Raw genomic sequence first — 11918 nt, 5'->3', positions numbered from 1 at the left:
GTTGTATATGCAAGAACATTTATGAGTAAAAAACATTGTACCTTTTCTTTACCAAAGAAGGGTGTGGTCTCCTTTTAGTATTATAAGATACTTTGTGTGCATGTGGGACTGACAAATGCTCATTCTGTTTTTTCCTCTGTTTTCTTCTTCTTTTTATTGCCTTTGTAACATGAGGCATCATTACTAAAGAATCCCATCAGGAAGGGGACTTCAAAAGGACATCTAGCCAAACCCTCTGCCAATGCAGAATATCCCCTACTACAATATCCCTGACAGGTATCCACTCAGCCTCTGCTTTAAAATCTCTGATGTTGGAGGGTACACCACCATTAGAGGCCATCTGTTCCATGGTCCAACAGCTTTTGCTCATAATGTCAACCCTCTAGTTCAACTTCTACACTCTGGAGCTATAAAAAAACATTTTTTCTCCATCTAAGTGGCAGCATTTCACATATTTGATCTGCAATAGTACTTAAAAAGTGGGCTCCTATGTTCAGTGGAGACTGGTGGCTCCATTGTCAGTGGGACTGTGAATCCGCTCCGAGTTTCAGTCAAAACCAGTCAGATCTCTAAAGGAACTGTCCAAGGGTGCTGAACTCTAAGTGGCTAGGATTCAGCACTTTGGATAGTTCCTTTAGAGGTCTGACTGGTTCTAACTGAAACCCGGAGTGGATTCACAGCCTCACGGACATTGGAGCCACCAGACTCCCCTGCCTATATTGAATACTGTGACTGGAAATTTGGGGGTCCGCTGTCTTTGAATGTTTATGTAGCTACCCAAAACCCCCAGTGTATATTGACTATGCCGGAGTGTCCAATACTAACAGTTTTACTGCTTTTAAATTATATATTGTTTTAACTTGGTTTATGGTTTAATTTGTTTTTAGCTGTGTATATTTACTGTTTTTATACTGTATGCTTTTATTTGTACGCCGCCCTGAGAAATTGATATAGGGCGGGATATAAATGTTTTAAATAAATAAATAAATAAATAGTCAGTCATTATGTACTTCCTTTAGAGCAGGGGTGGGTAACCTCATGCCTTGTGGGGCAAACTCATCCCCTCTTGGAATCCTTATTTATTTATTTATTATACATATTTGCTGCTTCATAGAATAAACTCTCTAAGTGGTTTGCATGCAAAAATATGGAAATCACTCTGAAAATATTCAGTACAGAATTGCAGCTACAACAGAAATAAATAAATGAATCACAGAAATAAATTGTTATTATTATTATTATTATTTACATTTATATACCGCCCCATAGCCGAAGCTCTCTGGATGGTTTGCAAAAGTTAATTTAAACAGCTTAAAACAAAAACAACAGAAAAGAATCAAATGGAGACAATCGAAGCGATCAAATAGGAAGCAATCAAAACGTTCAAATTATGTGACACTTCTCCTGTTCCCACTTTGCAATCTGAAGTGGTACAGCCCAAACCCAGGTACGGCCTCAGTGAGAATAGGCCCTGATGGATTCTCCTGACCGCACATCCGCACCCACAGGTATTTCGCCAGATATACATTTTCTTCCTTTCTTTTTTGTTTACATGCAGCCTCAGCGCTCTCTCTCTCTCTCTTGATTGCGAAGCATTGCAGAGTGGCCGATGAGGTTTGCTGTTGACATTTCTGCATTAGCTGGCTTTTGTCAATCTTGGCAGGCTCAGAAATTCTATCTTAAGGGCTGCTCTTTATTAAATTTGCAAGATACAAAACTGTGACTGACAAATAGTCGCTTTTCTTTTGTGAATGCATAAATAATAAATACGCCGCTCTAAAAATAATTAAAATATTGCTCAAATTTAAAACATGGCGCAGTGCAGGGGGAGGGAAGGAGGTAATTTCCAGACAGCTTTATATTTAAAAAGAAAAGGAGAGGAGCAAGAGTGTGGGCTTGTAAACAAGTTAGAAAAAATATCCCCCCCCCCACCCGCCTCCCAATAGCTTTTGACAGCTTTCAGTATTAAGAAGTTGAACGGGGAGAAAGGACAAAGGAGATAGACGAAGACTTTTTCGTGCCTGGAGTGGAAGATGCCCAGAGAACCACCACTCACTGCCAAGATGGCAGAAAACACAGTAAATAAACTAAATAACTGATATAACTAAATAATCTCAATAACCAATGGTGCCTGGGAGAGTATCGCAGGGGTCACAGGATACTGGGAATCTCCCCCTCCACACGTGGTGTGGGAAGGCCAACCACAGAGAGGTAAGTTAGCTGTGGAAGTCCTTGGCCCTTTCTACACCTAAGGATTATCCCAGGAAAATGGAGGGATCATCCCTGCCTGCTCCTGGGATCCCCTGTCTGCTCCAGGGATGATCCCAGGACGATCCAGGGGGAAAAGGCAGGTGTATAAATGGCCCTTGTTTGACCAATGGTGGACAGCTCTGTTGTAAGGGCACAAGTTATTGAGCCGACCAGGGGCTGGTTGTTCTCTGTCACTCCCTGAGAAAAACTACGCCAGCTCTGGAAGTGGTGTACTTGCCAGCAGTGGGAAAGGAAAGAAAAGGAAAAGACAAGAAAAACCATCAGGAAAAGAAAGGAGGGGAGGAACAGATAAAAAGCACATTCCCAGATTATGCTCTGGCTGGTGTGAACATAAGAACATAAAAAGTGCCCTGCTGGATCAAACCGAGGGTCCATCTAGTCCAGCACTCTGTTCACACAGTGACCAGGGACAAACAAAGCAGGACATGGTGCAACAGCGTCATCCCACCCATGTTCCCCAGCAACTGGTGCACACAGGCTTAGTGGCTTGGATGCTAACCCTCAGGGCTGATAGCCTTCTCCTCTAGGAAGGTCCTGGAAGGTCTTAGGATGGGCCTCGTCCTCCTGGGGTTCAAACCTCCATAGACTTGCTCAGTTAATGGCACCACAACGAATCTGCCGCCTGAAGTGTGATCCCTCATTCTGCTTAATGGCGGGGCCAGCCTTTTTCTTTTCTTTTTTTGGCAAACTTTTGTTGAGAAGGCTTCTTCTATGCAAAACTCCTTTATTTGGGAATCTGTGACATAATTCCTGATCTCTGCTTCCCCCCTCCGCCCCTCCCCAGCTGCCATTATATATGATAAATAAAACAATGCTGTGGAAACACTGAAATCTCTCATCAATGTCTTTGTGAAAAGGGGCCCAGATAAATGAGTCTCCGAATCAAAGGCAGATTACATGACTGACCATGTATCATCCTCTATGTACTGAGCGTAGCCTTTGTAAAGTTAGAGCGGTAATAAAAAGTGGTATTGTGTGCTGTGAAAGGCTGTGTGGGTCTGTGCATGACTAATCTGTCTTTCTGCATTATTTTATTCAATCTTCTCTGACTTTATGCCTTTGACATTTTTGCTACACTCAGTAAATTTGAGTGAATAGGCAATTTTAAAGAATTTTTATAGGGCTTCAGAGAAGTCATATGCAGACTGTATCTTTGTTCAGATTTAACAGTTTAAATATTTCCTTTGTCTAGGATGCAGAGTAATCTTTAGTTTCTTTTTCTTTCTTTTTTTAAAGGGGGATTTGGAATTGGGGTAGGATGATGTATAGTATTATATTGCAACATTAAGGCACAAAAGAGAAAGGAAAAAGGCTTCAGATACGGGGTTAAAATTCTAGAAGATACTGAAGAACTCTTGGCCTTTAAGCTTATCAGTGAGTGCTATGACTCTCTTACCAGTGCTGGGTTTCATCCTAGAGTTTCTCTCCCCTCCAGAAACAAGTGACGGGTTTCTCAGTTTAGAAAATACAGCTCTGATCCAATAAATTCACCGGGATTTACTCTAGTGCAAACATGCATTGGTTCGAGCTTCAAAGTTCTTCAGACAAATTTAATTTCTTCACAACTTACTCATATTTAAATCCACCTTTGATTCCCCTGGACAGTAGGAAAAAATACATTTTTTTCAAGACAAACAATAATTATGGGTAGAGCTTTGGATGATTCCAGAAAAAATTATCAATCAATCTGGGTTTAAAATGTTTAAGACTCTGTTGCAAATTAGCATCAGGGGATGAAGGGATTAGAACCAGGAGACCAAGAGCTGTGTGCCACTGCCTCCATGTGGCAAACCATTACACTGGAGAGTTCCCTGAGCAGCAAAGGGTTACTGGTTTCCCTAGTGCCTCCGCCCACCCAGGCAGGTCCAACAGCCATATACAAGGGGAATGCATTCAAATCTTCAGTGACTGCTTCTGTAGATTGGGGGGGGGGGAGTGAGAGGGGAGCCACCCTCCAGTGTGTGTTCTTTGACTGTATGGAGGAATGGCAATATGAAATATGAAAAGGGCCCTGGATATTACTTCTACTCACCACAGGTGACTAACTGACTGCTTTTTTTTCACACCTGATTTAAAGCAATAATTCCTCCAGTGCTCCATCCTCAAAATCATTCCATTATCAAGGCTACTTCAAAGCTACATCTAGTCCAGTTCTCTGTTCACACAGTGGCCAAGCAGCTGTTGATCAGGGACCCACAAGGAGGATACGGTGCAACAGTACCCTCCCACCCATGTTCCCCAGCAACTGGTCAGTGGAGCTAGGCTAGGCAAGGACCAATGCTCTGACTCAGTGGAAGTCAGTTTATTCAGTTCAGCAACTCCACGACCCAAGGTTATCTGAATCTGTGCTTCCTCTTGAAATGAAATACCTTTAAGGAATCAGAGCCAAGAGAACTTTTTAATGCAAGTTGAAAAAGAAAATAATGCAGTATAAGAAATGAAGACATACAAAAGGTATGAAAGGAATTAACTCTAGCAGCCTTCCCCCGACCTGTTGTCCTCTAGATGTTTTGGATTGCAATTCCCAGAACTCCCAGCCAGTAGGGCCATTGGGGAAGGGCTAACAGGTGGCATATCAAGCGTCTGCTTAACTCCTGATTATAGCTAATTTTATTGTGTTCACAAAACCCAAAATCTCGTGATGCTCCACAGATGACATTTCGTCTTGCTGCATGAAGAGCCTAAAAGGAACGACTGCAAAGCGCCCCCCCCCCCACTCCCCAGCCTTATAGAAAATCTTTGGAGCCAAGTTCCTAAACAACTAATACGACGCGGACGTAATGCAGCCGCAGCTAACGTCTGAGCAACATTTATCCCACATATTCCTTGCCACCATTAACCTTTTAAAGAGATCTAAACGCAATAATCATATATCTCGAGACTTTCTAAGGAAGCGGATATTTCATCTCAAGGCAGGAGTCTCTCCTGGCCTTGAACCAACATTGCATGATCGCCGTCTAAGCAGAAGTTTGCTTTGGTGCCTCACCTCCAAATGGAAGGGGTCAAAATTCCACACCACCACACGAGGTGGTGCGACGGCTGCTCTCGGCTTGCTTAGCTGAGAAGAATACTTTATTTCATCGTCGTAGGATGCTCGGGAAATGCTTTTCAAAACACACACGGAGTAAACCTTAACATAAAGGAGAACACGATTCACTGATAGATTTCCTATAGCAGCTACTGCTTCTATAGCTGACTTTTCACATCCAGGGTTTGGCCCTCATTCCCGCTGGCAGAAATGTGTTACTTGACTCTTTTAAGAAGTATTATCATAAAAGGCTGGATAAACAACACAAAAACATGCCACTGACAATTAGCTCCACAGAGCAGTTTCCCATTGATTTATAATGCTAAACATTTCAGCTTGATCAACCCTCTCGTCGAAAGAAGAAGAAAACAGAGAAGGCTGTGTTTGCAAATTTCATTTTTTTTAATGAAACGGCTTTGTCTCTCCGCATCCCTCCCTCTTTAAAAACAAAAGAGGGGGGGGAATGTTTGCCAACTTAAAGGAATCCTGACCAATATTAGTTCTAAACCACCCAGAAATGGCATTTGCATTTTTATAACCTTGTTACTTAAAAGTGAAACAGGAGAGGAAGAGACTGGGTGATAGCATTCTCTCTGGGCTTTAATCCCAGCCTGAGCTCTTTATGCTTGAGAGCCCCTTATGATGCTGTAACTAACCTCAAACCTGGAACAGCAGGAGAGCAACAAGCCTCAGAATACAGCAATGTCATGCTTTACAGGCATACTCTCCGCAACAGCATGAATGAGGGGGAAAAAAACCCGGTTGCCTAGGAAACACTCTGGTCTTAGTAATTATTACTGTAACTGTCTACACACCCCACCTATAACAGAAATGAATAATAAATTATCATCACTGACTGGCAGGTTCCTGGTGTCGTCTCTGCTCACCACTGCTACCTACTGGCATGCAAAATTAATTACAGATAAACAGCAGGGCTGTGATCCCACGGAGCCCGGAGAGCAGGGCCAAGGGAAGATGAGGTTTCTTCCTCATTGGGTGATGGAAGTCAAACGGCAGCTCTGATGTTTGGGTCTCCCCAACGCAAGGGATGTGGAGCTGAAGCAAGAACTGGTTGAACTCGGGGGAAAGACAGGGCACGAGATCCAAACCCCGGATGCGAAAAGGCAGCTGTAGAAGCGATAGCTGCCATCGGAAATCTATCAATGTATTATTATTATTATTATTATTATTATTATTATTATTATTATTATTATCATTATTATTATTATTATTATTGCATTTATATCCCGCCATTTTTTCCTCCAAGGAACCCAAGGCGGCGTGCATAATCCTCCTCCTCTCCATTTTATCCTCACAACAACAACCCTGTGAGGTAGGTTGGGCTGAAAGTCTGTGACTGGCCCAAAGTCACCAAGTGGGTTTCCATGGCCAAGTGGGGACTAGAACCCAGATCTCCCGACTCCCAGTCCAACACTTTAGCCACTACACCACACGTGTTCTCCTTTATGTTAAGCTTCACTCCCAGTGTGTGTGTTCTAAAAAGCATTTTTCTGGTACTGTACGATGATGAAATGAAGTGTTCTTTTCAAGCTAAGCAAGCCAAAAGGAGCCACCATACAATCTCGTGCGGTGGTGTGGAATTCGGACCCCTTCCTTTCGGAGGAGAGACACCGAAGCAAACTTCTGCTTAGGTGGCGATCGTACAGTGTTGCTCCCTAAAGCAAGCCCTGTTCGTTTTAAATGGGTCCTGAGTAGATCACCAACGGATCACAGCCCAAAGGTTACTGCAGTTTAGAGGAATGGAAGAGACATTTTTTTTAAAAAAATGGGAGGAAAATGATGGGCAGAAGGCATCCTGGTTTTTTGAACTTTGTGACTTCTTTTGGTTGGGGGGGCGGGATTTGGGCCAAAATAGACAAGAGGATTGGTTAGGCAAACACCAGTCACCAATTTCATTTCATTACATTTCTATACTGCCCCTTAGCAGAAGCTGTCTGGGCAGTTCACAAAAGTTCAAAACCGTTAAAACACATACTACAGTAACCATGTGGAAAGGAGGACAGGGCTCCTGTATCTCTAACAGTTGTACTGAAAGGGGAATTTCAGCAGGAATCATTTGTATGGATGCAGCACTTGGTGAAATTCCAGCTTCATCACAACAGTTAAAGCTGCAGGAGCCCTGCCTAGTGTGACCAGATGCAAAAGAGGACAGGGCTCCTGCAGCTTTAACTGTTGTGATGAAGAGGGGATTTTACCAGGTGCTGCATGCATACAAATGACAGTTGCTGAAATTCCCCTTTCAATACAACTGTTGAAGTTACAGGAGCCCGGTCCTCCTTTTCATATGGTCACACTACAGTGTACAAAAATGAGGGCATTTACATAAAACCATATAAAAATATAACACAGAGAAAGAGAGACAACAATGGGTGTGTATGCTTGTTATCCATATCAGGACCATGGTGCTGGAGGGTAACACTTTTTCCTCCAGTTAACAGAATTCCCTGCTTCCTCCCTTTTCCTGCTCCGTCAAGCTCCTTAACCACACAATGTAGGGCCCACATAAATAGGACTCTTGTATATCTGATTATGTGGGTATCTGGGTAAATGCACATCTTAACCTTCATAAAAAAAAGCTGGTTAATATTTTAGAATCCGATCCAGCGTGAAATTGCTATAAATAAAACCCTGTCCAGTAGTTTTGATCAATTAAACTCCATAATTAACAAAGATACTCCATTCATCTTAGATGGTCTAATTTGCAGTAGAGTATTAAAGGACTTCCACTAGAAGACGCGTTTGTTTAGAAATTAGAACACACTTGGTGATGCGCTGGATTTGATTTAAAAGACACAGTGGGAGTTGGCAAAATTCACATATCATGGGGTTAATGTGGGTTAGAATGGAGCTATTTGTAATACAAAAATACTGCATACCAAATACACACTCACACGATTCCTTTTAATCCAAGCTCATATTTTGCAACATAAATCACTGGTAAAATGAACAGCTAAAACAGCTGTTTGAGGCTATCCATCATTTCCTTTTTGAAAACGTTGACATATTTTTAGGCCACCTTTCTGGGCAAAGACCACCCTGAAAGAATTGCCCTTTTTTTCTTTGAGACGTGAATTTTTTAAAAGAATAAGAGTACAGCTAGTCCTCAAAAAAGGTAAGAAAAAGAAAAGAGGATGAAGCCAATTTACATACCAGGAGACTATCACATCTGTACCTGCCTGTACCCTAAGATCATCTTCAGGGGTCCTTCTCCGTGAGCCCTTGCCAAAGGAAGTGGTTACCAGGAGGAGGGCCTTCTCTGCTGTGGCACCACGGCTGTGGAATGAGCTCCCTAGAGAGATTCACCTGTCATTATACTCTTTTCAGTGCCTCATGAAGACCTTAGTCTTTTAACTTTCCTGTTTAGAATCTGTATTTTAAATCTCTGTATTGCTGCTTGGTTTTGTTCTGGTTGTACTTTTATATTGTACTTTTGTATTGTGTTTTAAGTTTTATACTTTAAATTGTACATCATGGTTTTGATTTTTGTGAACCGCCCAGAGAGCTTTGGCTATTGGGCAGTATAGAAATGCAATAAATAAATAAATAAATAAATAACTTATATATAACATGAATAAATCTACTCCAACTTCCAAGCTGGAGTAGGTTGGCCATGTGTGCTTTTACATAGGACTATCCTTTTTTTAAAAAAAGCATTCTTTATGCTGTCCAGGTCAAGTCTGGTTTAACATAAAGAACCATCATCATCTCCTGGATAGCGGTATGAGCAAGGCACACAGGTAACTTGTGTTCTTGGGCAAGTTTCTTTTACTTGCACCAGTTTGCCTTCTGGTAAAGAGTGCTTTGTGACCGGCCGTGCCCATCATGGCAAACACTTTGATGAATGGGCAAGCCCTCCCATGGCAGCCATTTTGTGAGAGTGCCCATGACACTCTCTCAAAATTCCAAATGTGCTCATTGGGGACCCCTTGCAACGTGTAGGACTGCTCCCCACAGAGGATTTCCTGCTCTGCCTGGAACATCTCCATGGCAGCACCAACTGCCACCATGAACGCGTAGCGCTGGTGTGGAAGCACAGACCCCACAGGGTGGAAGACCAGGCGACATGCCTCGTTTTATGTTATGGTGGTTGCATTAAGCTGAATGCAAGCCAGGATCTGTCCAAAACATTTTTCCGGCACAAAGAACAAGATGGCGCCCCCTCCCATTCCATATACAGAAGCTGACTGGACTGTGTCACTTGAATCTTCCTTCAACACTGACAATAGGATAGCATCCTCCGCTACACCTGAAGACAGGAGGCAAGGCAGGCTATGTGACACACAGTTTTCTCCTCCAACACCTTGCTACAACTTCCCAGCATTTGCTGCCTGAGGCAACTGCTTCAGTTTGCTTAATGGAAGGGCCGGCCCTGATGCCTGCAGATGTGAAAAGACCACTTTATCTGGTAGCAGAGAGAGCCCTAAAATAGAGAAAATGTAAGGAGGCCGTTCCCAACTTGGTGCCCTCCAGATGCTGTGGACTTCAACTCCCAACAGCCTTAGCTAGCATGGCCAATGGTGAGGAATGCTGGGAATTGTAGTCCAAAACATCTGGAGACCACCAGATTGGGGAATGCTGGTATAAGGTTTGTGTATCTTTCTTTTTGATCTGATCCCCCCTTAGAGTATAGAAATGTAATAAATAAATAAAGAGGGGGATTGGACACAATTTTCTCCATGAATTGAATATCTGAGTGTGGGTGTGGGTGTGGGTGTGTGTGTTGGGGAGGCCTGCAGCAAAGTTTAATGCTGACCCAAAACATCAGTATCCCAATTTTATTTTATTTTTCACAGAAACTATTATATTTTTTTCAATGTCAATCCTCTTCTATCCTGGTCATATTAAAAAAAAGTTCCTTCAGATCACAGATTTCATTATTTTGATTCTTATCAAGTGGCTTAACACTGTTTTTTTGTGGTTGTTGTTGCCCCTGGTTACCGCACCTATTATTAGAAGCTCCTCTTGGATAAATAAAAGCTCAACTACACATTCGGAATTATCGCTTGGTGCAGCCCTCCCACGATTATATCACTTCAGAGCGGAAGGTGAGGATGGCGTGCTTGAATGATTTACTTTGTAAAAACAACAACAAAACAAAAATCTGTTCACCTAGAAAGCTAACATGTATGGGGCCAAGGCAAATCCAGAGCCCTTTGCCCTTATGTGTTAGCTTTCTACAGGAAGGAAATGTTTGCTCTGGGGCGGGGAGGCCTTCAGTCATTTGGACATTAGTTATTACCCCATTGTTTGGAGCTGCTTTTGTGGTGTTCATTCTGGCCTGGTGGAGGGAGGCAGGGGGGACACTTTGTGTATTGTGGATAAACACCTCCTATTTTGCATTTTTTTGTAGATTATGTTTTCATGGTGGTTATTTGTAGTATTGCGCTGATTAAGGTTTATATCGCTGTTCCCGCCTCTTCCCTCCAGTGGATTTTATCAGCGCAATCGAAAAAGACCAAGAAAAACTATCGTGTGAGCTACCACAATGGCAGTCGCTGAAGAACTGAGGCAGCAGCCCATTGGAGTATGCATGGTGGGATGGTGAGTGAGGGTTCCCACCCCAAAATTCCTTAGCTTTACAAGCTTCCCGAAGCGAGCTCTGCGTAGGCACAGAGCCCATATGTGTGATGCACAGAAATAATGGTATAATCCTTAAGGGCCTTATGTTTCTAAATATGTAACTTAGCTCCAGTGTTGTGTGAATCAGCAAAATTCGGGTTCCCCAAAGTCCCCCAACTTCCACTTTGAAGCTTGTTCCAACTTGAGTCTGTATCCCATTGACCCTGTTCAGACGACACGCTAAGCCACAGTGGTTAAGCATTTTGGCTCAGCGTGTTGTGTGAACCATTCCTAACCGCACTCCAGAGAATTAATTTGCTATGAATAAATAGAAGTAAGCTTCTGGTCGCTGAACATCTATCCTAAGACTGTTAGTTATGTGTAACACGGCAGCCAAGACTAGAGATTGCGAACCATAGAAAGCAGCAGGCAAAGTTCCATGGACCCAGATAAGAGGAAAAGGGATCAGACAGAGCAGAGCAGCTTCAGGCAAATCAATGGGATGTACACCATGTCAGAACGGTTAGGATTGGGGCCCGTTTCCTCTAATTAACCAGCTCTGGTAGATTAGATTAGATCTCAACCCCCTTTGTTATTTAAAATACATATTCATAGCACTATATTTTATAGATGCACTGTTCTGGTTACAAAATAGCTCCTACTTTTCTAGGACATAATTTCATTTTGTTTAGCCAAGAATTCATTAAAGAAGCTATAAATAACCTCCTTTAAATATTTAGCCGTGAATAGAGGGTGGACTGGCATTGATGGCTTATTTTAGTACTAACGCAATATGCTTTAGAGCCATAAAATCTACATTTCAGCATGTATCAAGCTAATGATTAACACCTCCAATGTGGTTTGTGATATCCAATTACGATGTGCATATTTGCCATCCCAATCACCACCTCTGTCCAAGGAAACAGTCAAGAGGGGGCAGAATAGGATTAAGGCCCTACCAAGAGTATGGGTGTGTGCGTGTGGATTGAGAAGGGGGCAATAGTCAGAACACACAATTCATAGTAGTATTGTAGGACCT

Source organism: Elgaria multicarinata, chromosome 14 (assembly GCF_023053635.1).
Source record: "Elgaria multicarinata webbii isolate HBS135686 ecotype San Diego chromosome 14, rElgMul1.1.pri, whole genome shotgun sequence".
Classification (NCBI taxonomy): domain Eukaryota; kingdom Metazoa; phylum Chordata; class Lepidosauria; order Squamata; family Anguidae; genus Elgaria; species Elgaria multicarinata.
The sequence above is the reverse complement of the archived record's forward strand: the minus strand, read 5'-3'. Positions refer to the sequence as shown.